We start from the raw sequence: 26,431 nt of genomic DNA, 5'->3' as shown, positions 1-26,431 counted from the left end.
CCTTGAGTAGTTGTAGGGATTTCCATAGCTACCCTGCCATTGGATCAGGTTTGTTTCATATCATGTAATTGATACTAATGGGAAATCAACCTGGTGCCTTCATTCTAACTCTCTCCCAAATGCTACTCTCCTGAGATAGAGCAAATTACTGACCTTTCCAAGCAGTTCCTCTTCCTTTTATTTTGTTGTTGACCTCAAGGAAGAGTCTTCTAAGTATTCAAATGAAAAGCTGTGGTGCACAGAATATATTACAATGGCATTGATATGGCAGACACTGCCTTGCATGTGAATAGATGATTTTATTATCTGAGACTATTATCTAGATTCCCCTTATAATGACAGAGCTCAAATAAAGGAAAGAAAAACTTTACACACACACACACACACACCCCTTGGACAGAAACCAGCAGGTGGGAAGAAACCTGCCCACTCTCTCCAGTTCCTTCTTATTCTACCATTATGAATTGAAGAAGGCTGTCCCACTGACACAAGGGGCACGTGCTTTGAGGTCAATACCCCCACTTCAGGGTGTTCTGGAACTCCCATGTGTTAGTAATAATGATTAGCAGAAGGTAATTTAGGACTAAATGGCTCTGTGATTTTTAACTCTCCAAAGGGAATTAGAACAGTAATACCCAGGTGATATTGATTAATAGATTGCCAACCCCTGAAAGATAAGTTTCAGGTGGTATCTCCATATTTTGTCCTTTGTCTGGATCTCAGGAAAATAAACAGGGAGACATTGGACAAGAGAATCAGGAATTTAAAAGGTACTGACAGCCCTGATGAGCCAAGTCTTTTCAGATGAAAGGAGATGGTCATAAATGTAAAAATCTGTACTTGGGCTCAAAAACCCAATTCTAAGGGGATTGAATTGGGAAGACGTATCTTAGCAATGGTGTGTGCGAGGAAGTCTTTTGTGTCAAAAGGATGATAACGTTGTAGCTATGTAGAAAGTAAATAGCAGAAGGGAATGGTTCTGATTTACCCTGAATTGGTCACATGATACCTGTGATACCTGTGATACTCATCACAAACTCAGAGAAGCATAGGGACAGGCAAGTTGCAGCCAGCTCGGAAGAGAGTGACTAAAATGTTGACAGGGCTTGGTATCATGTCGTGAAAACAGTCAAATAAACTAACGTAGCTTGGGCTGGAAAGGGAAGACGCACTCACATGTTAGTGTCCCAGTTGAGAGGCTGTTAATGTGGAGGTTTAATTTGACTTGTTTTGCTTGGCTTCACATGGGTGATAATGAACAATGCATAGGGCTTCAGGGCAATAGATACTTGGTTTACTTTAAGAAACAGTGTTTCCTAACGAGGTCATGATGGTCTGAGATGTGGTCAATTTTCTGACATTGTCAAATTTTGTCTTGAAATTGGCCATAGTGGGAGTATTTACACCGGGAACCAGCGGCACACACTACTTATCAGGGCTTTTTGTACTCTCTGGAGAGCTGGTTCTTAAACATTTACCAGTGGAACCATTTTAAAATATAGATATACTTTTATATGAACTGCAGTAAAACCAATTGAGCTGAAAAGCCAATTAGAGTAGGCATTTAGGCCTGGGAAGTGTGGTGAGACTAATGAGTTCTAAGCTTCCATTGAAGCTGGAAATCCTGAATATATGCTTCTAACATTTACATGTCTAATTTAATATTTGTTTGTTACTGGTAAGACACAATCATCATGATGAGGAAGGCCCAAACCCATTTTTGCATATGAGATTTAAATGTAGATCTGGGTAATTTAGTAGTTTGGAATAGGTAATGGAATTGCATTTTACTGTGGTCGTTCTGAGTTCCAGTTCTTTCCATCCACTAAGGAGTGGTACAGGAGTGTGCTGGAACTCCTCACAAACGCAGGTGAGAGCTGAGAGTTGACTTTGCACATCTTTTCCCAACTTTGCCTTCAGAGACTTCACATCGGCAGCTTGAAATTGGCCGTAGTGGGCTGGGCATGGTGGCTCATGCCTGTAATCCCAGCACTTTGGGAGGCTGAAGGGAGCAGATCACCTCAGGTCAAGAGTTCAAGACCAGCCTGGCCAACATGGTGAAGCCCCGTCTCTACTAAAAATACAGAAATTAGCCAGGCATGGTGATGGGCTCCTGTAATCCCAGCTACTCAGGAGGCTGAGGCAGAGAATCACTTGAACTCAGGAGGCGAGTGTTAAAGTGAGCAGAGATCACACCACTGCACTCCAGCCTAGGCGACAGAATGAGACTCTGTCTCAAAAAAATAAATAAATAATTAAAAAAAAGAAATTGGCCACAGTGGGAGGGAGTATTCACACCATGAACTAGTGATAAACACTACAGATCAGGACTTTTTGTACTCTCTGGAGAGCTGGTTGTTAAACATTTACCAGTGGAATCATTTTAAAATGTAGATATACTTTAATATGAACTGCCATATATAAAACAGATAGAAGAAGAATGAAGCTAGCAGAACGGGCCCTAAGCCATACTCACTTAGCTTCCTCCCTTGCCACTGCATGTCCTTGCCCCTTGAAAGGCTCTGAGGCACCTCTGCAGCACCCTGTAACACCATGGGATTTAAAACCTCCGGAAAAATAATCCTTTCAGCTCACGCCAGGACTGTATTCTTTTAACTGGTATTTCCCTTTTCCTAGATTTGGGAATACAGACATAAAACAGCAGGGTTTCCCTCAGTTTTATGAGATTGTTTTTCAATAGAATGCCAGAGGGATCAGTTTGAGAACATTGGAAATCTGATTCCTCTAAATACAAGAAAAAATGGTCATAGGAAACAGTGAGTTTCCTCACTTTGTCAATGCTCTTGAAGCAATTGTGAGTTTTCTCTTGTTGAGATGCAAGGCCAGCCCTGGGTGAAGCCAGAAGTTTATGCGTTATAAGGGCACCCCAAACCTTTCCATTAGCATATTACCTTTCTTTCTTGGTTAGACTAGGAACCTGATGCTCCGAGGGAGTAAGATTTGGTGGAATGTTGTAAAGTATTCGGGGGTAGGAGGTAAGAAAAGGAAGCTTTATATGATCCACAGATTTTTGGATAGGTTCCTAAAAAAAGTGTGTTGGGGGATTAAAAAGTGGCTGCCTGAGAGGACACTTTGTCTACTTGCTTTTTTGAACTGCAAGGCCTGTTCCGTGAAGTGCCTGAAAATGGCTATAGGAGGATCACAGAGGCTGTCAGGCAGCCGGAACGTAAGTCCAGGCAGCTTGTGTGAAAATCTTGAGGTAACCCTGATGTTTCCAGGGGCCCCCAATGTTCCTAAGCTGGAGAATAGGAGCATGAATGCCATGACCGCTGTAAAACTTATCAAGCAAAATTGACAATTGTCACTGCTTGTGGAATTCCCTTTCTGTTAAAAATGAAAGTGATTTCATGGGCACATATTTTGGTTTAATATTTTCATGGGAATTCTTCTTGTGCTCTGAATTCTGATTTCTTTTAATCTTACCCTTCCCATTTTCCCCAGAATGACAATGGATTCATTTTCCCTTCAAGGTCTTCTAAATCTATCACCTCTTTCCTTGACTTTGTCGCCTGATTTCCCTTCTATAAAGTTCTCTTCTTCAGAGGGAGGGGCAGAGTCACGGCTGGCTAGATTGCGGTCCTTATCTCTGCCCACACTCCTTCCTGTTCCCTTCTCTTGCCAAGCTTCCCTCTTCACTCTGCCCTTAGCTCCAGACCTGGCTTTGGGCTATGAGCCTGTTCTGCCATGTGTCCCTCAAGCCAGTCCCGTCTCCTGATCAGCAGTGCCCCAGATTCGCTCTTTCCTCCGCCTAAACCCATCCCCTTATCTCCCTCCTCTTCAACCTGCTACGGTGTTTGACAATACAGGGGTTAAATCTTTATTTCTTGCCTTTCATTTGCATCCTTTCCTTAAATTATCTAAGGCAAAGACTTTTTAATATTTGTACTGGAGCTGTGTCACAGTAGTGATGTTAAGCACACATCAGAAGATGAAGTATAATGCCACTTTAAGTCTCTTTAAGAGACTTAAGAGGTTAAGGAGAATTGAACATTTTGGCTTCTTCTCAAATGCAGAGAACAATTAAAGGTGTCCCCAAATAATTAACAGAAATTAATTTAGACTTATGAAAAATAAATATTATTCTCTTCTTAGAAGAAAATCAGAAGAGATCAGAAGCAGGGACTTAACTGATTATATAGCTTCAGTTCCTGAGGACGACCAAGTCAATCAAAATTATCATGCCATGCCATTTTGCAATGGATTTAATTATTTCTAATCAAATAATGGATTTATTTGCAATGGATTTGATTATTTTTAATCAAGCAGAAAATCTCCGAGTTCATCAGGTTTAGCTTTTCAAATCTGATGATCTGACACCTAGTGTTAATTTTGAGTACTGCTAAATATTTCACATAAAGTATACAGTACATTGAGTCTCCGTTTTTTATTCCTTTTAGTTTCTTCATATAACTTGTGAGATGTAGTCAGGTTACCATATAGTCTCAGGATAGATGTAGCTTACTTACTGGTGTTCAGAATGCGCAATGCGACCTGAAGGCAGGAAGCTGGGTCCTATCGTTGTGGGCCAACTGTTCCTATGACCTTGGGCAAGTTACTTTCCTCTTTTAGTCTGTGTGCCCTCAGTGGTAAGATGAGAATGACGGAACATATGGAATATATGATTTATCTCTAGGTCTTTTCCAATTCTGGAACCCTGTGCGTTATCTTTTTAAAGCAATAGTTATGTATGCCAGCTCTATTTTGAAGCTTGGAATATGTTCACCCAATAAACCAGAAAATGAAACAGTTGTTACTTGGAGGTGTATGGCTATTCTTTCACTATGTGAAATTCCTTCAAAACATGTTATAACAAAGAATTGAGACAAGATTTTGATGATTTTTAGTAACGCCATCTAATGGAGCTTTGGTTATCATAAAAATATTCTAGCTCTGTGCCGTCCACTCCTTAACCACTAGCCACATGTGGCTACTGAGCACTTGAAATGTAGCTAGTGAGACTGAAGAACTAAATTTGAATTTTGTCTAATGAAAGATTCATTTAAATGTAAGTAGCCACATGTGTCTAGAGGCTGCAGTCTTAGATAATATAGATTTATAGTGTATGGAAACATGAAAATTTCATGATGAATTTGGGGGTGGTATTCACCAATATACTTAATTTACTTTCTTTACTGATTGGCTGTATATTAATCTTGTTATTTCACATTGACCATTTCCATTTTTGCCTGAATTCACCATACAAGTGCTTTGGGATTGATTCCATAATTGTGTTTTCTCTCAGGGTTTCAGCTATGTAGGTCTGATTTAATTGAATTTAAATAAAGATGCTTTTTCTAGTTCACAAACAAAGATTGAAACATGCAAAACATTGAGAACATGCTGTCATGATTAGTAAGATAAATTTCAAAGCCTAACCCCTGCAGTTATTTTTCTAAGCTAATTCTCTGTATTTGAGAGTTCAGGTTTAAACAAAAGCTAGGAGTGTCATGAGATATAAAAATATGTTATTTTCTATTTGTTATGGTGTCTAAAAAAGATAAAATACTTAGACAATTTCCTTAAATTTTATTTAACTTACAATTTAGCTTTCTTGTTAATGGGTAGCAAAACACAGTTAGATAGGAAGAATAAGTTCTAGTGTTTAATAGCAGAGTAGGGTGACTATAGTTAACAATAATTTATTGTATATTTCAAAATAGCTAGAAGATTTGGAATATTCCCAACACAGAGAAATAATAAGTGTTTCAGTGATAGATATCCGAATTGCCCTGATTTTATCATTACACATTGTATACATTTATCAAAGTTTCACATGTACCCCAGAAATATGTATGGTCATTATGTATCAATAAAAAATTTAGCTTTCTTAAAATCCAGACTTTCTTTTTTTTTTCTTTGTTAAAAGGATAATGGTCTCATTCAAGGATTTTAATAGAAACCTCATCCCAGTTGACTAATTCCAAATTATTTATCATTCGCTATGTTTTCTTGTGTGCTCTTGCAGCTAAAATAAACTCCACTCATTTAACTCTTTCATTAGCATATAATCTGTCGTGATTTCTTCTGTTGCCTTCATTGAAGAGACTAATTCCTTCTGATAAACAACTTCTCTAACACACACACACACACACCCCTCTAAGACTTAAGGCTTAAGGCGACTGGGAGCAATTTATTACATTGTTGTTGAAAGCATCTTTCTTAGTACGATGCATATGCATGGAAGGGAGGTCTGGCCTAAAATAAGTAAAATGACATGTGATTTATAAAGGTTGGGTGTAATATCTATAATTAATTTTATCTTTTTTACACCTAAGCCCACTCTGCCCCCAAACTTCTGCCTTATTATCAAATTACTGTGCAAAAAAAGAATATCACTCCCATATGTACGTCAAATATTCAGAACTAGTTACTTTGTACATTTTGAAATGTAAAATCCATATGGTTTTCTACCATCCAATTAAGGGATAACCCTTATGTATCCAGAAGAAAAACAGGTAGAAATGTCACCTAAGTAAGTGTTTAATAGTATTATACACAAATAATTAATATGTTAAATAATGGCCACAACACACTATAAAACCCTGCACTGCCTTCTGAAATGAATATTAAATTTTATTTATGAGAAGTTCAGCATTGTGGATGTGATTGAGTTAAATTTCTTAAAAACTGCTGAAGTTCTGTAACTGTACATGATAGTATGCTCATAATTTTTTTTCAGAATATATGATTAGACAGAATATCCTAAGGGAAGTCTCATATACCTACTTTAATTCCACCACCTGAAGGACAATATGAGTTGCCTCTTCTCCCTGGTCGTATTAAGGAACCACAATTTGAAAATGATTTTATCAGCATGAATGCTGTGATTCTGCATTCACTAGAGTGACAAACATTACTCTGCAGGCGAAAATACAAATTCTTTAGTAACAAGAAATTCCAGACAGGAATATTGTTGTGCCTGCATATTATACTTATTTATTCCATTAATCTATCCAGATACTTATCTTTCTTCTAAAGATTAATGTCATTAGTACTGTCTTCTACAGAGCCTTCAGTGATTAAATACATTTATTTCCACGCAGCTTAGTTTTATATCATAAATGTCCAGTAGATGGCAGTGCATGCACTAGAATTCACAGAATATCCTCTCAAACCCTAACCGCAGCTATTTTTTAAATCTGCATTTTGGAAACATTGATAAGGTCTCACACAATAAGATTAAAAGTCAGCATTAAGCTACTGGCTTCTAATTTTTAGCCTCAGACAACCAATGGAAATGAAACCTGTATCTACAATGTTTTATTTCATTGTGTTTGAACAAGATTTTGGCACAATAAAAAATAAAAGGAAATCATCAGCTTAAAACATCCTCAAACCCTGAAATGATAAATGCAATAAACCAATATTCTGTAAGTTTTCTTGAATTGTCAGAGGTGGGCAGACTGGAGGGTGTGATTTGCGGATAGGATGCTGCCCTTTAATATGAGCAGCAAAGTCCTGGATGATGCTTGTCCTAGAAACTGTCCTTGTGTGTTGAAGACATAACTTGTAGATGATGTAGGGAGGGTTATTGTTAAATACTGAAAAGTGGCTGTCATACAGGCTTCCAGTCTGATTTGTCAACGTGAAACACTTGGAGGGCAGTGGGGAGGCTTCGGGAGGGAGGGAGGGAGGGAGAGAGAGAGAGAATTGATTTTGTTTTCCCCTAAAGGAGAGGAAGTGTCCAGGGAAGCTCTGCCTTTGTGGTTTTTCTTGTGTGCCTCAAAACACTTAGGCAAGATAAAGAACCTCTCTCACTCTACTGGGTAGTAGAGAGGAAGAATCATTGTTTCCAAGAGTCGATGTGCTGAGAGCATCCACTAGGCGTTTTGTCAGGCCAGAAATAAGCAAGTGCTAGGCGGCAGGATGTGGTGAGGCCACTGGGTCAGGGGAAGGTTGGGGAGAGCCTGCTCATAATGAAATGACTGGGAATGTACCAGCTGAAGTCCCTGACTCTGTTTGAAACCAGGATGCATACAGCATGGTGTAAAAGAGCATGGAGTACAAACACAGGGAGAGTGAGAGGAGATTAAGCAAGTGTAAGCCAAATCTCCACACCCACACTCACTGGACCCTGAATGCTCTTCTCCTCCTCTAGTTTTCACAAGGCCATCATCTTCTTGGTCTTCAGGTCTCAGACTTACAGTAAATATTTCTCCAATAAGTGAATGAATGGATGATAATGCAGAGAAAATTAACATTCCAATCCCAAGAGTTTGAAGGTACAAAAGAGGCAGGAACTACTGCCACGATAATGGTAGCAGGAGGAGAGAGCTCCTCTGTGGGGAGGGTGGCTCTGTGTCCCACTGTACAGAGGCACGGTAGTCAGGATGAGAACCTAAGAAGAGCTCAAGACAACCTTACTTCTGGGTGAAGACTCAAAAGAATTGAAATCAGGGCCTTGAAGAGATATCTGTACCCTCGTGTTCATAGCAGCATTATTCACAATAGCCAGAAGGGGAAAGCCACCCAAATGTCCGTGGATGAATGAATGAATAAACAACATGCAGTATATACATAGAATGGAATATTAACCTCTAAAAGGACATATGTATTAGTCTGTTTTCACGCTGCTGATAAAGACATACCCAAGACTGGACTGGGCAATTTACAAAAGAAAGAGGTTTGCTGCACCCATCAACCCATCATCTAAGTTTTAAACCCTGCATGCATTAGGTATTTGTCCTAATGCTCTCCGTTGCCCCCCACCCTCAACAGGCCCTGGTGTGCGATGTTCCCCTCCCTGTGTCCATGTTTTCTCATGGTTCAGCTCCCACTTATAAGTGAGAACATGCGTTGTTTGGTTTTCTGTTCCTGTGTAAGTTTGCAGAGAAGTATGGTTTCCAGCTTCATCCATGTCCCCACAAAGGACATGAACTCATCCTTTTTTATGGCTGCCTAGTATTCCATGGTACATATATGCCATATTTTCTTTATCCAGTCAATTATTGATGGGCATTTGGGTTGGTTCCAACTCTGTGCTATTGTATATAGTGCTGCAATAAACATACATGTGCATGTATACCTATGTAACAAACCTGCACGTTCTGCACATGTATCCCAGAAGTTAAAGTAAAATAAAAAAAAGAAAAGGCAATTAGAACCAAAAAAAAAAAAAAAAAAAAGAAAGAGGTTTAATAGGCTTACAGTTCCACGTGGCTAGGGAGGCCTCATAATCACGGTGGAAGGTGAAAGGTACTTCTTACATGGCTGTGGCAAGAGCAAGCTTGTGTAGGAGAACTCTCCCTTGTAGAACCATCAGATCTCATGAGACTTACTCACTATCATGAGAATAGTACAGGAAAGACCTGCCGCTATGATTTAATTACCTCCCACTGGGCCCCTCCCACGACACGTAGAAATTGTGGGAGTTACAATTCAAGATGAGATTTCGGTGGGGACACAGCCAAACCATATCAATATATATTCTGATACATGCTACGACATGGGTGAACCTTGAGGACATTGTGCTAAGTGAAATAAGCCAGTCACAAAAAGACAAATACTGCATGATTCCACTTGTATGAGGTATCTAGGGTAGATAAGCTTATAGAAACAGAAATTAGAATTGCAACTGCTAGGGACTCAGAAGAAAGAAATGGGGAATTGTTCAATGAATAGAGTTTCAGTTTTGAAAGATTAAAAAGGTTCTGGAAATTGCTTAACAATGTGAATATACTTTACTAACTGTACACTTAACATGGTTGAGAAGGTAAATATGTTATGTGTATATTTACCACAATTAAAAAAATGTTAAACAGGAAAAAAGAGGTCAAGAGTAGATCATGCAGGGCAGAGTGCGTTAGCCAGCATCTCTGGGGCTGAGGTTTCTTCCTATATAGTTCAGCTTTGTTTAAGTCTTAGGGATTTATGCATTTTTAGCTCAACACTCATGCCACCTATGCTAATTGGGCCTTGACCTTACAATACTGCCATCTTGCCAGTTTTGTTAACCGAGGTGCTGCATCTCTTAAAAGGCGCTGGCCTGTTGCCTGTAGGGCTGGGGTCCTGCCTTGCTCTTGCAGTTCCTTTTCTTCTTTCACTTTATCCTTGTGTAGCAGTGGAGTCTAACCTCGAGACCCTGACTTCCTGCTCATTGACTTTCCTAAAGATAACCCCTGCCTGCACTGATTTCCTGGACTATCTGTTCCAATTACAGCGACCAGCTGCCCTGGATTACTGAGGCTGTCCTGATTTTAGCTCTCCAGGTCCTGTAACCTGGGAAATACCTCAGTCCTGGGGCAGTTTAGAGCACTGTTACCACCCTCTGTCAGTGTTTCCTCGGTGTTTGACCCTTCAAGTCCTGTCCAGGGGCCCTCAGTGGCAAGGGTGATCCTGGCCAGGGTGCCAACTACACAGCCTGGAGTACTAGGCTGTCCCCAGAGCATACCTAGAGCAACTGATACAGGCAGGGAGGATGAGGAAAAGCTAAGGATTTGGAAGGCATTGAAATTCAAAACTGGGAAGTCAAGAAGAGGAAACTCGGTGCTAAGAACTAACATTTAAGAACTGTGCTGATATTTTTATGTGAATGAGCTCATTTAATCCTTGCAATCTTATAAATTAGAGACTATAATGATCACCATTTACAGGTGAGAAAACTGAGACAGACAGAGAAGAGGTAATTGTTTATACTGGACTTCGAACTCAGACCATCTGATATTAACTCAGTGGCCCTGGGAGCTTGAGAACAGACTGATATCTGGTCCCAGCCTAGAAAACCTAACGTAGTTGGCTTAGGATATGGCCTGGGTATTGGGATTTTTATAAAATCCCCAGGTGATTTTACTGTGTACCTAGGGTTTTGGAACCACCACAGTTTATACACCTGGGTTTCTAATAGCTCCTCAATTCTACCTTCCATAAAGGTGAAGGTTCAGAAGACAGGCAGAGCTGTGGAAGTCAGGAACTAAAGGTAGGGCTGGAAGCAATGAGAAAATTTCTCGGGTGGTTTCCGTGAATACAGCTGCATGCTGTTGCTTCCTTCTTTTGGCTACTGACCATGGGTAAATCAGACAGGTTTAGATATACCTGGTCAGGACAAATGCCACTGGACAGTCTGTTATCTCTTGACGTCTTTTCCAGTTGTCGTGTCCTACGTGCACATGGGGCCGGGTGTGCCTGACTTTGTACCTGCCCTTTGCATCTGGGCTAGATTAACATCAAGCCCTGGACCCTTCCAGAATTCCTGTCTTCTAAAAGTTACCCTGCCTTAAGAAAAAGACCTTTCTCATCCAACTCCATGCCTTTACCCTGTGAAAAGAGCCAGAACCAGGATGTAGATTTTGAGGTTTTACTTGAGATGGGAAGAGTTTACCATGTCCTTGGAAAAATGTGTTAGTTATGCATGCCTACACGAGTTATTTATAAGCCAGTGTACCATTCTTAAGTAGCTAATTCCTTTTGTTGTTTATCCAGAGAACCTCTCCAAGGTACTAAGAAAGTAGAAACATCCACACTTTGGGTGGTTAACTCAACATTGACATTGATTTTTGAGACATTGATATTAACATTGATTTTTAGGCAAAATAATGGAAACTACCAGGCCCCTAGTGCCACAGACTCTTCTCACAACCCTGGGTTTGAGTACTTCCTGCAAACCAAATATTGTATAGTAGTCCTGGAACATGGCCTATCTATCATCAAGAAAACCAGGTGTTACAAAGGTCTAATTTCAGATACATTGAGTAAGAATCCAATTCCTGTCAGTGGATGCAGGCGTTTCAAGAAACTTCATTCTTCTTTTGGGGTCAAACTTAAAAGAAGTTTGAAAATGCAATCAATTTCAGATTTCCAGTCACTTTGTTTCCTAAAAAGTTAGAGTTTGTTTTGATAATCCTTGTGGTACTGATAGAAATACAGGGATAGATTAATTTTTTTCTTTCTTGGTCTTTTTGGGCCAGGAGAAGGTTTTTGAGACAGCTTGCTGGGATGGGGGTGGAGGTGGCTCTGGTCACAGGACAGGGTGAAGCCCTGGGTGGTATTTGTGAGCCAGTATCAGCAACACTAGTACTGGCCAGTAGTAAGTGAAATGTTAGCAAATCACAGTCACAGGCTAAATTCAGCCCACTGCCTATTTTTCCCCCAATAAAACAGTTTTATTGGAACACAGCCATGCCCATTCATTCACCTATTATCTCTGGTTGCTTTAGTGCCAAAATGGCAATGTTCACTCATTGTGACAAAGACCATATGACCTGCAAAGCCTAAAAAATATTTGCTATCTGGTCTAGAAAAAGTTTGTTAAACTCTGTAGTAAGCTATTCACAGAATTAGAAGAGAATTGGTTGAAAAATATTCAACATGTCTCTATCAACTTTTGGGAGTCAAGACCTAACTCAAAGAGGCCACCTGTTGGCTTGAAAGTGGCAACCCTGCAATTTGGAGTCAGTTCCTCAAAGGCTAACAGCAGTGAGACACATGCTGGTCTCCAGTTAGCACTTACAGTTTCAGTTTCAAAAACTCATTGTAAAAATAGGCTTATGTTTTTCAGAACTCGATGGAAATTATGAACTAGTATTTGGTACAATTTAGAATTTTGTGCTAGCAAAAAATTGCTCATTGGAGACCTCCTAGAAAATACTGGAGACCTCCTAGAAAATGTTTCCAGGACTGTTGTCTTTTTATTCAGCCTACAGGAATGCTTGACCCTTTCTTTCTTTTCTTTTCTTTCTTTCTTTCTTTCTTTCTTTCTTTCTTTCTTTCTTTCTTTCTTTCTTTCTTCCTTCCTTCCTTCCTTCCTTCCTTCCTTCCTTCCTTCCTTTCTTTCTTTCTTTCTTTCTTTCTTTCTTTCTTTCTTTCTTTCTTTCTTTTTCTTTCTTTCTTTCTTCTTTCTTTTTTTCTTTCTTTCTTTTTTTTTTGGAACTCTGTTTTCCCCTTGGGTCTCATCGTTCTCAGATTTTTTTTAAACTAGTGAGTCAGACCCCTGTTACAATGAGAAAAATGTTCAGTCTCACAGTCCCTTGCTATCGTGAGAGATGGCACTGAGGCGCAAAGATGTCACTGGATGAACTAAATATAGTCCCAGCAATGCACTGGCTCCCAGGCCCATCCACTCTCTGTAGAGAAGGGCTGCCACATGTTACAAGCCTCCTCCTCTTTCTTTGCCCTGTGCTTTTTACATTGCTCTGAGGAATCTTTCCCCTCAGGGTAGAGCTGATGAAAGAAACATTCCTAAATTCCCTGAAGACATGCTAGACTCGGGAGCTGCATGAACCCTTTTCTGGAGGAAACTCACTGATTGTGGTGACCAAGCAGCATTGGGAGCCTCAAGAAGCCTAGTTAGGCTTGTTTTCTTTCCTGTCTTTAACAAATTCGCTATGCATTTGGGTGGCTGCACTTAGCCCTGTGACACCACATGGCGGAACTTTGCAATTTGCTTCTTGGTACCAATGAGTTGGGCAATGTAGTTTACAGGTTAAATGATGGGAATGGGCAGTTCTAATGACATTAAAAATATTGATGGGATAAAATCACATGGGAGAGGGATGAAACAATACTATATTTAAACCAAAAAAGGATTGTCCAGCTGATTTAAAATCTCCTCACTTGTGTGCGGCTGGTGTGCTTAGTCTTCTCAGTGGTTTCCATGAGAAGGTAGGATCCTGAGTTGATGACCCTTCTCCTTACTGACCCCCCTCCTTCCTAGGAATGGAGCTTAGACCCCATCCTGCAGGAAGACAGCTGCCCCAGCAGAGGGAGGATGAAAATTATGGCTTTTCCTCTGACTCACTGTGCGACCATGGAAAATTCCTGATTAAAAAACATGGAAGAGTCAAAGCTTTTCCCTTGAGAAACATCTCCTGTGTCTCCCACCCCTCTACTCACCCACGTATTTCAAACTGTCTCCTTGGGCAGTATGGAGAGCTGGGACCTCCACAACTGTGAGAGGGGAGCAAGCTACAGACAGCTGGGGTCACTCACTTGGCTGGGAGCCTAGCTTTGGTCGTGGGTGACTGTGTTGGATAATGTAAGTCCAGCTGCTATAACAGATAAACCTTCAAATATTAGTGGCTCACACAATGGAAATTTCTTACGCATGGAAAAGTCCATTAGTGCTGGAGGGTGGGGTAGGCTGTGGGCTGTGGGGGATGGTACTTTCCTATGTGTAGTCTTTTTTTTTTTTTTCAGACAGGGTCTTGCTCTGTCCCCCAGGCTGGAGTACAGTGGCACGATCTTGGCTCACAACAGCCTATGCTTCCTGGGTTTAAGTGATCCTCATTCCTCAGCCTACCGAGTAGCTGGGATTATAGGCATGAGCCACCATGCTCGGCCTCTGTGTAGCCTTTTGAGGACCCAAGCTGAGAGATGTTGTGTCCTTTCAACATGGGGTTTTCATGGATGCCCTTGGTCTAGATATCCAGCTGACATATAGAGGAAGAGTGTAGAATCACACATGAGATTTTTATCATCCAGGTCCAGAAATGGAGCACACAATTTCTGCTCAGATTCTAGTGCCAGATCTTAGGCACATGGTCACTGCAAGAAAGGCTGGGAAGTGTCGTCTAGCTGTGTGCCCAGGAGGAAAGGTAAAAGATTTTCATGCGTAAACTAGCCAGTCTCTGCCTCAGTGGCCAAAGTCCACTTCTCAGCTTGGCTGGTATTAATGTCAAGACCCTGCTATGTCAAGCACAGGTGCTGGTCTTCCAGGAATTGGGAGTCTTGAAGTCAGATGATGAGTTGTACCTGCTTCTAGGAGAGTCTCTTTAGTTTGAAGAGGCCAGTGGCAGAGACATTGAGAATAGGGTTCAGTCTTCTGGGCATTACTTGGAAGAACCAGGCAGTGTTGCAGGATAGGAAGGTCACAGCCAAATGATCTGGGCCCAAACAGGTTCTGATCCTGGGATAAGCCAGAGAGATCTCAGCAACTCCAAGGCAGAAACTAGGTCATGATTCCTTGGCTAATAAAATCAACTGAGAGAGAAGCTGTAGTCTGGGCTCTGGATAAGTGCTCAGGGACAAATGATCTGGATGTGATGTGTACAGTCAGATTCTAGGCCATACCACCTGATGGAGGGGAATCTCTGTGCTCTGCCAGACTTGGTGGAACTAAGCCTCCACTTTCTTCAACTGTTTGGGGTTGAGGAATGCAGAGTCATACACACCTGTTTTCTTTTTCCTTGAATCTGGTAGACATAGTGGTTGAGTCCCTAAGCCAGAAGTCAGAGAGAGCTCAGGAAATTTGTGGCCTGTTCCACCACAGATCTAAACCTGTCTTGGTAATTCCATCACATTTGCTTGGTGAGGTAACTTGGCAACCCGTGAGCCATGAACCCCAGGTGAATCTGTAATTCTATGATTGTTAAGGAAGTGTGGCTCTACCAGTCCCCTGGTAGATCCCTGGAATTGCTCTACATCTATAAGTAACATCTTCCTTAGGTGGGGCATGTACCCGCACAGGATGTGAAGATGCATTAGATTTGACCATCTCAGCTCAGTGAATCCAAGTAACCATAGATCTTTGGCAGATTTTCTTCCCTGTCATGGTGTCAGGGGCCCAGGGAGCAGGACTGATACAACTCAGTTTCCCTTCCTGGGGCAGAAGTGAGAGGAAGGGTCTAAAGTTGTGGGAATGACAGTCAGCTGTCCCCTTCCCTTCAGCTTCAGGAAATATGAGGCCAGAAGAGGGAAAGTTCAGAAACTGTGCAGGTACTCATGGCACTGCAGAATTTCAGCCTCACTGCTAAATCTGGGAGGGACAAGAAGCAGGCAAAGTTGGATTATGTGGCTAATAGCATAGAGCCAGGGAAACTAACTTGAGGGGCTTCAAATCTGCTAAAATTAGAATTTTCCTTTTAGATCTGTGCAGACTTTGTTCTTATTACAAAGTGGTGGACATTTTGGAACAACCAAGAAAATTTTATCTGCTCTTCACTTGCTACCAAAACTAGTACTAAAACAATACCTGCTTTTCACCCTCAGATAGTCCAGGAAAGAATCACCTCCAAGGTGAGTGTGAGTGGACAAGGATGTAGAGGATGCCCCAGCCTTTTGGAGGAGTCTCTGTAGGATCAGGCCACCTGAATAGATGCCCTGAGTGCTCTGTTTATTACCTTTGTTCTTTTCAGTATCTGCATGGTGGGGCCCATGGTCTTTTTTCTCTCCGCAGAACAGTGAAAATTTCTCTGCCTTGCTCTGCCCAGGAGCAGGTAGGCCAGAAGTGCCAGAGAATTAACACTCACCATCTTCACCCCCTGCCCCGGCAGCAGCCTTCAACCAACTTGCCACTTGGAAATAAATACTTGTTCTCTTGCCCCTTGGATGAGATAATTCTGCAGCAGGTCCTGTTTCCCCAAGTTTTCCCACCAACATAACCTGACCATGGTAGCAGACTTAATAGTAACCTTATAGCTCCCTTCCCTTCCTTGTATTGCTTTCCTAGTTCCCGCTGATGATACTCCCTATTCTTCTCAAATTAACTGCTTGTGTGCAAATCCTTGCCTTAGGGCCTACTTCTATGACAAGGCTAACTAGGATGTCACTTTTCCAGAAAATAGCCTGGGCTGCATGAAGGAGTCATTCTGATATTTTAAAAATAATGTTTCCCCAGGCAGATGTTTTGGGATCATGATAACATTTACTCTCAACCTTCCTCCCAAGCTAATCTTGATAGACACATGGAAATTTTCAGAAAACCAAATACCTCATGTTCTCACTTATATGTAGGAGCTAAATGATGAGAACACATGGACACATAAAGGGGAACAACACACACTGGGGCCTTTTGGAGGGCAGGAGGTGGGAGGAGGAAGAGGATCAGGAAAAATATACTAATGGGTACTAGGCTTAATACCAGGCTGATGAAATAACCTGTAAAACAAACCTCCATGACACAAGTTTACCAATGTAACAAACCTGCAGTTGTAACTGTGAACTTAAAATAAAAGTTAAAAAAAAATGTTGCATTAGAATTTTCTTTTACTTTATTTGAGATCCAAAGAAAATTTATCTCCAAATAAATTGTGGTAGTGGTTTATATATTTTTTAAATATTATTTTTTACTAAGAAATACGCTTTACATTGCAACTCAGTATACATACTCTCATAAACATGAAATGCCTTATTAAACTCATCTGATTACCCTTGCTTTCTGTGATCTATATGTTTCTTTCTCCTCTCCTCTCTTTTCTTCTTTTCCATTCTATTCAGTTATATTTTTGTTAATAAATGAAAGCCAATTTCACAATTCTAGAATAGGTGCTATGGTCAAAATGTTTGTGTCCCCCTCAGATTCATATGTTGAACTCCTAACCCCCAAGGTGATGATATTAGGAGGTGGGCACTTTGCGAGAAGATTAGTCATGAGGGTAGAACTCTCCTGAATGGGATTAGTGTCCTTATAAAAATGGCCTCTCTTGTACCCCTTCCTACCACATGAGGACACAGCAGAAAGACCACCTTCTATGAAGAGGCCCATCACCAGACACTGAATCTGCTGATGCCTTGATCTTGGACTTCCCAGCCTCCAGAGCTGTGAGCAATGAAGGTCTGCTGTTTATAAGCCAACCAGCTTGTGATATTTTTGTTATAGTAGTTCAAACAGACTAAGACACTAGGTCAGCACTCACAGTTTGAGCAACACTAGATGAAGGAGACACATAGTTCACAACAGGTCCGCGAAACAGGATTCTTAAGGAAAGAATGTTCAAAGAGGAGATTTGCAAAACTATTATTTGTTGTCCTTCACAGCTATCACTGCATAGGGCTGATAGCTATGCAGTGACCTTTGTTGTTAGCAACACAATTTATTACCATCCTCTGCTTCTAGAAGAAAGAAAAAAATCGATACATTGCGGGTACTAGGATGTTTAGGCCTCATGTGTGGATTTCTCCAGGTGTCCCCATTCCAGGGAGTAGAAATGCTGTGGGGTCAAATGGAGCAATGAGGTAACTAGAAGATGGGAGGATCTTGAAGGTTTGAAACAGCACTCCGGGGTTTGCACTTGCTGTTAAGAATGGCTCACGTATGTTTTGGCAGTCTGGGAAGACCAGGAGCAGGCTACGCATAAGCGGTGTGCGCACTACAATTTCACACATGTGTGGTTATCTGTAGCTGGCTCTGTGGGTTCACCAGAGCCTTATTTGTTTGGCAGACTTAGAGGAAAGACAATGAAGGAATACACTGGACTCTAAGGTTCAGCCCTATATCTGACAAAAGGCAAGAGTTCAAACCTCTTGGCCATTTAGGGGGAGAACTCTTCTGAAGAGAAAACAGTATTATTGTATTTTCAAGTAAATTATTTCATATCTTCTAACACTAATAAAGAAATGTGTGTTTGTGTTTTAGAGGACGTCTTAGTGGTGGATAGTTAACTTGTGAAATAGTCGGCTAGGGAATTCATACTTAGGGATCCTCAGCTAGCATTTGAACGACCCTAATCAGCTGTCCTATTATAGCTTTATCTCCAATGAACACAAAAAAGCCTGTTAGTTAGCATAGGGGATGCTAAAATAAGTTTCCATGGATGAAATGAGTGGTGATTAAGATATGTGAATACGCTGGAAATATTATGTAAGCAATTCCTTCCTTCTGTAAACAACATGGAGTAAGAATCTGGAGATAGCTCCACAGCCTACCCTCTTCATAGGGCTCTTCTTGGACCAGGGCTTCATTCAATAGCTCAACAGAGAATCCTGTGGCTCAATTTCTGATCAGAAGTTTAGCTGAAACTTTCACCAGAATACTGATACATCTGCCTTGAGTGGCCGTTTCGCGCATGCTGTTGCTTGGGATTTCACTGCTCTTATTGTGTCAGGTTAGCTAGTTGATTTGAGTATTTGAACATGTGGCATCTTTGGTCAAATGTGCTTTCAATATAACTCATCACCCCGTAATGAGATTGTTGGGGAGGAGGATTATAGTTCTCACCTGTTCCTAGCTGCTGGTGGTGATCGATATCTGCCAGAGTAACCTAAAACTCGTGAACAGCCAAATTTGCTTAAGTCAGGTCTATTCACTTGATCTGAGGTAATTGCTTGAGGGTTAGTTAAGGAGAAACACTGGTTTTTGAACGCAACCCTGTGAGTGTAACTGGACTTGTCTCCTACTCAGCCCTCGCAGTTCTATGGGGGTGGGGGCTGTGATAAAGGGTGAGTCACAAAGTCACACAGACCTCCCTATGGTCTGTGTAAAAAATGTGGCGTGGAAGGCAGCCCTGCACAGTTATTAAGTGGGCAGGATGATTTTTCTTTCAAACACAGGATGTGAGTAATATTACATTTCTTTCCTTTCTGTAAATAAATTTAATATGCTCCAAGCCTCCAATCGGCCTCACTGGTGCAAAGGTCAAGCTTTGTCTGGATGGTTCTCCTCTTGGTGCCATGTGAATGCCCTGTTATTTGGTCCCCAAAGATCATAGCTGACATGCTCAGTGTTCAAAGCTGTACTATTCTTTAAGGATGGAGGCTCTGCTGGTGCTGCCATTGTGGGGCACTAGGGTTATTGCCAAGTCTAGGAGCCCAGTGCTCATGGTCCAGCCTCTTTAGGAACACTAGGTGGCTGTTTCTTGCTGAGATCCCATCTTAGGGCGCTGGAAGGGATCAGAGCACAGGCTCCCAGTGCTGTGGAGTCCCCCTACTGTGGTGTCTTATCAATCTTGGATGCTCTCCAAATTACTTTCTGGTCTTGCTTTTTCCATTCCTTCTATTTCTGAAAGAATCCCATATAATCACTCTTCAGGAAGTGATTTAGAAACACAATGTGAACTCTTCTCCTTGGAGTGGTGGCTGGAAAAATAACATGCCAACACTAGCTACAAACACAGTCCCTACAATGTAACCTACTTATGCTGACAGCCACATTCAGTGAGATAGGTGAGAGGAATCGTTGTAGAATTGTCACCGGAAACTGCCCAGTAAGCGAGATGTGACCTTCTGAGATATGAAGTGGCAGAGAGAAAAAATGGAAATCTTCTTAGAGTGGAAGAAAATAATTTTTTTGGGCACGTGTATGTCTTTAACTGTGCAAGGAAACATATATTCAATTATTTGTTAATAACACAAGCACCATTACTATGATAATAGTTATTTAAAATAATTTGAAGTAACGTATTTTAATAATAATCTGTATTTGCTTAGCATTAGATGTTTTCATGCCAGTTATCTCATTTGCTTTTGACAACATCCTGGTAAGGAGGCATGGCACATAGGATTTCCCCATTTTGCCACTAAGAAAAGTCAAGCACTTTGCATGTTAATTGAACCTCAAAGCCAATCAGTTAGTAGACAGTTGAGTGTAACTAGTACCCAAGTCCATTGGTTTTCCACTTGACTACTCTGCCTTAAGCAGTAAGATGTGGAGTGAAAATATGGCTTATGGATGACTTAATCTTAAGCGGTTACTTTGAAGTACATCTTTCAAATTAGCCATAAAAGACTTTCCTCACAATATCCAATGAATGACCGAATTGCTTTTCCTGTAGACTACCTATTTAAACTCAACTTGGCCAAGTAAATATTGCATGCTTGCAGCACTCTGCAGCTGAAAGCAGTTTGGCGGGAAGTAGGTTTGTGGAGGGATTAGGTATGTGTAGTCATTCATTCATTTATTCATTCATAAACATTAAAATAGCAACTACTGAAAGCCACACATCAGCCTAGATTCTAGTGCTACTCTTTTTTTTTTTTTTTTTTTTTTTGAGATGGGGTCTAGCTCTGTTTCCCACACTGGAGTGCTGTGGTGCGATCATGGCTCACTAGCCTCGACCTCCCAGACCCGGGTGATCCTCCACAGGCCTGTGCCATCACATCTGGATAATTTACTTTTTTTTTTTTTTGTAGAAACTGGGTCTTTCTACATTGCCCAGGCTGGTCTTGAAATCTTGGGCTCAAGTGATCCTCCCATCTTGGCCTTCCAAAATGTTGGGATTATGGGCATGAGCCACCGCACGTGGCCTCCAGTGCTGCTCTGTCTGACATAGTAGCCATGAGCTACAAGGGGTGATTTTAATTGAAATTAAATCAGAAATGCATTTTTTCACCTCACTAGCCATATTTCAAGCACTCAATTGCCGCAAGTGGCCAATGGCTCTTATTGAATAGTGTTTACATAGACTCTTAAAGGAAGAACATTTCTTTAAGAACTTTCCTTTTCCTAGAACAGAAATAAAGCATTTCCCTTATTGCAGAAAGTTCTGTCGGATAGCAGAGCTGCAGAGTTATAAAGATACAAAAGGACTAGACTTGGTCCCTCCATTTTGAGAACTTACAATTATTGCATGCCTATGACAGAACTTAGAATACATCATGGAAATTCTATAACAGGGTATCAGTTTTAGTTTAGCAGATTTTTATTATGCCAGTCACTATGCTAAATCCTATAGATACAATGAAAGCTAAAAATTGGTCTCTGAACCCCAGTAGTTTACAGTTCAATGGAGATAAGAAAAAAGTGCCTCAAGGCCTTAGGGACCAGAGTAATTCTGCCTGGGAAAGTTACAAGAGGAAAACACAGTCATAAGTATTTCTTCTGCCTTCTCTACCAATGTACATGCCTTGTTTTTTTTTTTTTTTTTTGAACAACACAGAAAATACTTTAACAACTGTATCATGTAATAAGTAATTATTATAATTTTGCATTGGCATTCTCAAAGCACTGGGCTCCCTTTGCTCTATTTTATAAATGAGCCTGGACCATAGGATAAGAACTGTGACAACTTCTGAATTCACTTGGCAACATTAATCATAGGGCAGGCAATTAGACCTCATGCCAGTGATGTTTCTCAGTGCAGCCTCACCCCCTACCATGGGCAAAGTGAAGACATTTAAATCTCCTAATGGTCCCACAGTTATAAGGGTGCCCAGTAGTGATCTTTTATTGAAACTTCTGGCAGCAGCTGTTTTGTATGGCTTCTACCTTTAGCATATTTCATTTTAATTGCAGAGATAATAAAATAGTTATATCCTTTACAGTAAGATAACTTATTTAATTTGTGAGTAGTGGTTGTATATTAACTGTGTTTTCTGAAACTTGTATGAAAGGTTCGTCTATTTATTGACTGAGTTACGGGGGTGGGGTTCTGTATTGCTATCTGGGGCTGGGGCCAAGGATTTAACCCTCAGGTTCCTTCCTTGCTGGCATTAATGTTGCTGTATAGGCAGGAAGTTGCCCAGGAGTGAAAGCACAATGCTGCTGAGACAGAAGTCTATTTTAAGCTGGTTTATTTCCTCACTTGAGTGACCTTGGATAGATCTGTCTTCTCCCTGTGCCTCTGTCTTTGTCTCTACAATTGATTCAGATGCAGTATTTATTGTACATGCGATATGGTTTGAAATTTTTGCAGTCTTAATTGTTAACAGGTGACCAGGCAGTCTAAGCTCTCAATTCGGATTTATTTCTTGTTCCACCAGTGGCTCATTAAGTGACCCTAATGGAGGGACCAGTATTCCTGGCACTTTATTCTTCCCGTCTGTAAAATGGGGTTATGAGCATGCCTCCCTTCCTATCTCAGGGGAATACAAGAGCATACATATGTGGGAGAATTTGGGGGATTGGAATTTTATGAATATTTAGATTGTAAACAGACATGTTTATTGGTCTGCCTGTCACAATCCTGTCACAGATTAACTTCCTCTTCCTTCCACAGCCCCTTGACTGGGCAAACTTCAAACAAGTGACTGAGCTCCCTTAGCTGCCACTGATTGGACCAGGATGGACAACAAATGTAGGAGGAGTTCATCTGGATCTAGCCTGAGCCAGTCAGATGTCCCGTTTGAATCCATGCCTATAGAAATACAAAAAGTGGAAGCCAGAGGATGATGGATCCTTGAAGTAATAAGTCAGGTAAATCTTGAAAATTTTTGACTCAATCCATATTGATGAACACAAGAATAATTCTGGTCTACAAAGAGAGGCAAGAGAAAGACTTGGGGTGTATTAAGAAAAACAGGTAAGTGACCCTGGGTCACTAGAAAGAGTGAGACAGGGTGATGGAATGAGTGGCTGCCTGAAACTTTCTAATGCATTCAAGGCCTGACTCTGTTTTAGGCATTCTTCACATTTTCATTCACACCACACTCTAATGAGGTAGGAAACGTTATAGCTGCTGGTTTAGAGAATGCAGTCCGGCTATGGGACTTATCCAAGGTCACACAGCTGTTTTTAAGTTGGCTGAGGATTTGATTATAGATTTCTACTTCTAAGTTTAAAGTTTTTTCTGCTACACAATGGCCTATTATTTAAGGTTGAAGCTTGAAAGAGAAATAAGAAGATCTAAAGAAACCGTTCTGGTCCAATGAAGATACCAAAGGCTGATATTTTACTTGAATGTGATTGAGTAATATTTGACATCATCCCTGATATTAGTCCCAATGCCAGTAACCTCACCATTAAATTCATCTCTTCCTCTGGAATTTGAATGACACTACCACTTTTTTTCCTACTCATCCCACTCCAGTAATTTTTCATTTCTGTTGGACCAAGAGTGTGAGAGTTTACAAGGCTATCATATATTTTAATTGGTATTTACTCATGTTTCTGACAGATATTTTCTGTTTGGTCATCTGCTCTGTGAAGCCTGCATCTTCAAAAGTTATTATTAGAACACATTTTAGTGATAATTACAAAAGCAAGCATCAACATTTCATTTAAGATCTAAGTTGGTATAAAGTATGTATTTATTTCACCAAGTCAATCAAAGGTTATCAAATTTTCTTTGTGATAGAACTGCTTAGTCAAACAAAATGTTATGCTGAAAATTAACATGAAAAGAAATTAAAACAGAACTTGTGTGTTTGAGGGAAAGTGGTAGACACCGTTTCACAGACCTCTTTCCCTAGTCCACCTCTGTCATCTTAGGGGAGCTGGTCAATACCTCGGGATTCAATAAGGTACAGTTTTAAAGCCATTGTATTAAACTTTACAATTGATTGTCAATAATTTTTATTTTACAAAAAGTTATTTTCTCAACAGAAAAAGAGCAAAATATTAATTTCATCTTGGAGTTGCCTTTGTAGGGGCTTCACTGAGCTTCCATGAAGACAAAAACCTTTGTCTTGCTTATCTTTTTAATCCCTGTGATACCAAATAGTTGCTCCATAACTGCCTGTTGAAGCAGTAACATGAACAACTATTAACAGAAACTTAGACTAGAGAATACATTATTTGCATGGCTTTTAATCATTCACTCTTCTTTTTTTTCCATTGATGACACACAATGTTATTGTAATACTGTCAAATGGTGTCACACTTATGTGCTTTCTCCCAAGCACATAGTGAGTTTCTCTATAAGAATAGCTTTGAAGCTAATAGTCGTGGGTATTAAACTCATTGGGCAACCTGGAGTTGGTTATTTAACCATTCGAAGCTTCTATTTCTTGATCTCTAAAACAGAGCAATAGTATCTACTTGACCTAGATAATAATACATAGCACATAGGGCTGTTGTCAGTAATATTTGCAAAATGCTTAGCACATTGCCTTGTATGTGGTATGTGCTCAATAAATAAAGGCTATTATTATTTAGCAGGCAATATGAAAGGCAACGAGACAAACAACACAATCACTGTAAAAATGCAAAGTCACTCTGAAGCCAATTTATATTAATCAAAGTGCATATTGTGCTATGTACTTTACTGAGTGCTTACTTGTGTCATACAGTCAACAGAACTTTCTGTCTCAGAGTTGGCAGGTAATTAAATCTCACCTTTTCCTTTTTTTTTTTTTTTTTTTTTTTTGAGACGGAGTCTCGCTCTGTCGCCCAGGCTGGAGTGCAGTGGCGCGATCTCGGCTCACTGCAAGCTCCGCCTCCCGGGTTCACGCCATTCTCCTGCCTCAGCCTCCTGAGTAGCTGGGACTACAGGCGCCCGCTACCACGCCCGGCTAATTTTTTGTATTTTTCGTAGAGACGGGGTTTCACCGTGTTAGCCAGGATGGTCTCGATCTCCTGACCTCGTGATCCGCCCGCCTCGGCCTCCCAAAGTGCTGGGATTACAGGCGTGAGCCACCGCGCCCGGCCAATCTCACCTTTTCCAAGAGGTTGTGCAATGTGATGGGGAATTTAAGAAACATCCTCTCAAAAAGACGTTGACTGTTGCCTGGGATAGTTATTATCTCATTAATGGTTGGCATTATATTAATATAACTGAAGGAGAGGAGTAGGTTTCTTTCTTGGCCATTTGTAGAGTGGCTCAAACTGGCAGCTGTTGCTTTTTTAAAAAAATGACTGCATTTTTCTCTTTGCAAATACCCCACCTTTTATGCCAGTTTCCACATGCTTTTCAGTTGTGTTGTTAAAGTACTAGGCAAGTGTATAGTTTTATCTTTTTGACACGCAAATTACTCAACTTTCTATGGAATCAAATCTCTCATTCTAGTTGATTTTATTCACTTTCTCCCTGTCTAACTCTTCCCACTCCTCTCTCATCACAATAAAAAAATCCCTACTTCCTTACTTGCAACTTTCTTTTTTTTTTTTTTCTTTTCTAGCTCTGTGGAAGTTTGAGTGACTCATTGCAGAGAGGAATTGATGAAGTCAACAGCTGCTGGAAAAACTTCTTTTTCCTTAATAGCTGTATCAACATGTGGTTGCTATTATTCAAGTAAGAAAAATATGTATATCAAACATCCATGGTAGTCCTTGCTAAAATTTTCATTAGAGAAACTCATGTTTTGACATTAAAAAAAGTTCAAATGGGTACCTTAGAGGATGTTTTGTTGGAGAACAAAATCATGGAGAAATAAAGTCTAAAAAGAAAAACAAATGGCAAGCATGTTGTTAATAATGCTGTAATTTATTTCAGAGTGGGTTGGGTGATTTTCTTCATGGCATTATTAGTGGCACTGCAGAAATTTGGCACCTCATGCATTCATAGTCTCCAGGATGGTCTGACCATTCATCCAACAAATATTAATTGCTCTCATGGTAAAATCTCTGCCTCATGGAGTTTAAATCCTAAAAGTGGTGAAAAACTAAACACTGTGAACAGTTAATTACTCAATGTGGTATGTACTGTGAAGGAAGTAGGCAAGAAGCTAAGATAGAGATTAAGATAAAAGGACTTGCTTCACTTAGGGAAGACATGGGAGACCTCTCTGAGGGTTGACATTGAGGCTGAGACCTAAAGAATGAGAAGGAGGTAGCAAAGTAGAGAGAATGGTGTAAGATCATCTTGGTCAGAAGGAGCAGCTGTGCAAAGTCCTCTGACTTTGAGAGGGGCCACAGCATATTCTTGGGACTGAAAACATCAGTGTGTCTAGAGCACAGATCATGAGGAGGTTGTGGTATGCAATTAGATTGGAGAGATAGGCAGGAGCTGAATCACATAACTTTGTAGGCCTTGGTAAAGAGATGTGATTTTATGAATGCATTTTACTGAATGCAGCGAGAAGATACTAGAGGATTTTAAGTTCTGTGTGTGTGTATGTGTGTGTACCTCTGTGAAAATATGTGTTGCTGTAGAGCAAAGTGGCCAAA

General features: G+C 40.6%; 1 long non-coding RNA gene across 1 annotated transcript in view; it reads left to right on the top strand.

Moving 5' to 3' along the window:
• LOC130541670 (uncharacterized) overlaps positions 1-26,431 on the top strand; it is a 126,991-nt gene that overhangs the window by 93,912 nt on the left and 6,648 nt on the right. Inside the window, exon 3 of the long non-coding RNA XR_010112788.1 lies at positions 25,444-25,556. This is a non-coding gene — a long non-coding RNA (uncharacterized LOC130541670). The remainder of the gene's footprint in view (positions 1-25,443; positions 25,557-26,431) is intronic.

This window comes from Pan paniscus, chromosome 6 (assembly GCF_029289425.2).
Source record: "Pan paniscus chromosome 6, NHGRI_mPanPan1-v2.0_pri, whole genome shotgun sequence".
NCBI classification, from domain to species: domain Eukaryota; kingdom Metazoa; phylum Chordata; class Mammalia; order Primates; family Hominidae; genus Pan; species Pan paniscus.
The sequence above is the reverse complement of the archived record's forward strand: the minus strand, read 5'-3'. Positions and strand labels throughout refer to the sequence as shown.